Source organism: Pithys albifrons, chromosome 1, assembly GCF_047495875.1.
Source record: "Pithys albifrons albifrons isolate INPA30051 chromosome 1, PitAlb_v1, whole genome shotgun sequence".
NCBI classification, from domain to species: domain Eukaryota; kingdom Metazoa; phylum Chordata; class Aves; order Passeriformes; family Thamnophilidae; genus Pithys; species Pithys albifrons.
The window spans coordinates 103,415,292-103,419,091 of NC_092458.1; the positions used below are offsets into that span (position 1 = coordinate 103,415,292).

The 3,800-nt window shown below is 42.1% G+C and overlaps 1 non-coding gene across 1 annotated transcript; it reads right to left on the reverse strand.

Moving 5' to 3' along the window:
* Window positions 1-2,711: 2,711 nt before the first annotated feature.
* TRNASTOP-UCA (transfer RNA opal suppressor (anticodon UCA)) lies at window positions 2,712-2,798 on the reverse strand. Its single transcript has one exon. It is a non-coding gene; the product is annotated as a tRNA-Sec (tRNA).
* Window positions 2,799-3,800: the final 1,002 nt, after the last annotated feature.

Consider the following 3,800-nt stretch of genomic DNA (forward strand, 5'->3'; position numbering starts at 1 on the left):
CATATTAATGTGTAAGGTCTGTCTGGGTCACCACTTTCCTTCTCTTCAGGTGGAAACCATAGTTAGTCCTCTTCTAGTTGGGTGGGGGATGACTTAGTCCCTAAATTCTCCCCAGGTCCTGGGTGGGTGACTGTGCCCTGAGGCTGCAAAGGGCTTGTTTGAACTACTGTACCACACCCTGGACAACTCATCATACCTGTCATCCAGAACTTACATATGGATGAGTAATAGTGAATTCAGTAAAATTTGCACTCTCACCACTGAGTTCAGCTGACTTCATTCATATCCAAGGTCTTTAGAACCTGTAAATGATGGATGTTATGAAAATATTAAGTTCTTTCTTGAAACAAAACTTCATTGTTACTAACTCTACCTCCCATAGGAAGAAAAAAGAAAAAAAAAAGCAAGCAAATCCCAATACTTCTTCATGCTACTTTACCCTAAAATACATTTAAATAAGTATCTGCAATTTTTGAAAAAAATTAAATTGTTATACTTGATGCTTAAATTTTATCTATTTAGAAATATGAATAATGCTATAAGCAAGAACCTCAGAAGGGTTATTTTAAAAATCACTGTTTTGAAAAATAAGAGAGAAAGGTCATAAATACAAAGAAATTATGCATGATGTGTGCATATATGGATCTGTTGCTTATGATTTTCTAGAATAGTTTTGCCTTTTAGACTTCTGACATCTATTACACCTTATCAATGTGTGGTTAAGTAAATCATTTATGACAATACAGCTTTCAACCAGCTCTGTTTGAAGGTTTTGTGATGATTTTTCTAAACATGCCATTTTTAGTTGCTTTGTAAATCTGATTCATCTTATCTTTCTAATATTTTTATCAACACTAAAGAGGCTATCAGTAAAATTCTTTGTGTGTTTCTTTAGTCATTTCTCTTTTTTTTCAAAGTTCTTTTTTATTTCTGATAACCTACCCTCCACTCTTTTGTAAATGCTATTCAGTAATAACTTCTTGAGATGACATTCACTGGACACTGGTTCTCTTTAGGGCTTTAACCACAGTAAAACTAAGGCTCATTAGGCTAACACTTAGGCTCATTAGCCTATGAGTACCTGTGTATCATGAACTCATAAAATGGAGTCTTTTACCTTGATGGTGTCTCAGTTTGCATTCTGATCCAGTAGGTGCTGAACTCAGATATAAAAGGATGAAGTCCTCACAGACTCAGTTCCTTAGAGCTACAGACAAAACACTGTTTCCCTCAAAGCCTTGAATTGATGTTATGGTTTAGCTTGGCAAAATGCCAACTGCCCAATTGCCTGACAGAGCCCCCCCACCCAACTGAAAGGGAGGGAGGAAAAAAAACTAGAAAGGGAACTTTGAAGTGGAAAGGTTTTTATATTTACACAGAAGAAAAGAACACTTAAAACAGAATATAACACATATATATACAAATGTGAAAAGAAATGATAACACCACCGAGTTGCTCAACCTAATAATAACAGAGATTCCAACCACCCAAACCCCGATAAAACCTCCCAAAAACTCTTCCAGAGCAACCTCCCAGCAAGAGAAGAGAGAAATTAACAAGCAAATGTTCACCTCCCTAGAAAAACACAGTGCGGATGGCAGCAAGGCCTGATCTCAGTAAAGGCAGAGCAGTGCATCCTCCCAGGTCCAAGACGAGGAGCAAAAGAGACAGAAGCTCCTCCTCTCTCTCTTTTTATAATTCTTGACACTTCTTGATGATGTCAAATGATATGAAATACCTCTTTGGTTGCTTAAGTCAGGTGTTGCTTGTCCCTTCTAATCTATGTCACATCCTTTGGGCCTGCTAAAAGGTGAGGCCTAGATAAGGCCTAACTGAAACTAAAGCAAAAACTACCACAACTGGTCATAATTTGTTAAAACATCTTTAATTCCTTCCAATTGCTCTGTAAAAAATTAAACCACCAGTGGCTTCAGGCCTCTGTGAAAAGAGAAATATAGAGGAAGCCCTTACTTTAATGTTACAGAACTAGTTGATACATAAAAACCACTCTCATCTCCTCCAGAAGCAATTTAGGAGAATGCTCTTTACTGGCCTTTAGCATGAGACCATGAAACATCAAAAACACAGAAGATTTAAAGCATCCTCTTAAGTATAATATTTTTAGCTCTAGTGATGCCGAAAGGGTTTTTGTTCTGATTTTCACATTTTGTAGATTTTAGGAACACAGTAGTTGTAGATTTTTAGAGGGTTAATATTTCTAACAGTTTAATGCCTTTCTATCACTACCCCTGTCCCAGAACAGGGAGCTCAAATTCCTTTAGTTAATTAATCTTGTTTAGACTCCTTTCCAAGGTAAAGAGCTGAAGGATATCAGAAGGCCTACAGAATGAAACATAAACATAGGTCAGAGTGACCCAAAAGCCAGAATTGGATGAACTCCAAGAGACCTTTGTGTGCCTGAGGAAGAAGAGCTGATGAAGACAGAGGGTCCTGACGACCCCAGACCCAATTCCAGGGGGTTGGACCAGGGGTGGGACTGGGGCTGGACTGAGAAATGTGTAAAGCAATGATTGGAGGGATCTTATTATAAAAACCATGGAAAGAAGAACTAAGACATGCATGTCATCCTGTATTCCTGTGGGCTGTAGGCCCTGTGTTATTAAAGGACCTTTACTTTTTATCTTACCCTACACTAACGTGGCTCGAAGTCCTGTTTTTGGGGGGAAGGGTCATTCACGGCATCAGTTTGGCGCCCGAAAGGTGGAATTGAACCACTCTGTCGCTAGACAGCTACAGGTTTGAAGCCTGCACCCCAGACCACTGAGGGTCATCCGGGCAAGAAGTTTCATCCTGCGGGAATTCTCTACTGCCGGCACATTTTGGAGGATTCCTTCAGTGACCTTTGAAACTCCTAACAACTGGGTGAGATAAAAGGAGCAGTTCCTTTGGGTATTTTTGCTAGCAAACTAAGGGAAGGTTTTTCCCTGGAACTGGGAATACGTTGGGCTGGGAGGTATAGCTGATCTGGCCAGTCAGTTTCTCAGCCTGGTGGGCAAAAGGGTGTTTTGCCTGGGTGAGGGACGGTTTGGTCCCTTGTTGCTTCGGGAAGGGCAAAGCAGAGTGCTCAGGGGTTTCATGTTAGCTGAATGCAGCTGGAAAGGAGAGGAATATCTCTCTGGGATTACATCACTCTGTCTTAGCCTGAAGCGGTAACATAGCACTTGGAGTAGTGAGCTTGCTTGGTATTCCTGAGGCCAGCAGTTCAAATCTGGGTGCTGAAAAGTTTTTTTCCCTTGCCTGTAACTTGTCAGCATGGGTTGTATGCAATCCATGGAAGAGGAGACTCCAGTGGAGTCCCCTCTAGCTTTGGTTTTGCAGAAATGGAAGCATCTAACAAGCCCTGAAACATCTTTGAGAAGGCAAGTGTTACGAAAAGAGAAACAGTGGGAAAAGATCAAATATACAGAGCAGGGAGGCACCGGTGGCTTTCCCGAGGTTGCTCTGGCAAGCACAGTCACTGATAAGGCAGACCTGAAAAGGGGGGCCAAAAGGAATGTTGCAAGGACTGCAGAGAGCAGCGTGGGGCGGAAAGCAGCAGGCTCATTTCCCTCTTCCCATCAGTCGGCCCGAGCTGTACAGGGGGAGGCAGCACCCTCCCTTCCCCCTTTCCCCACCTCTGGCGTTTCCAGCTATGCAGAGGCAGAGACAAGCGAGGGAAGAGCAGCAGACACTGCCGTTGCTCGGCAGCCAGCTTGTCCGGTACAGAATAACAGGGAGACCAAAGCAGTGGATAACACCAGGATTGTAGAGAACAATCTCCTTCCTGCCTTCCCTTCCCC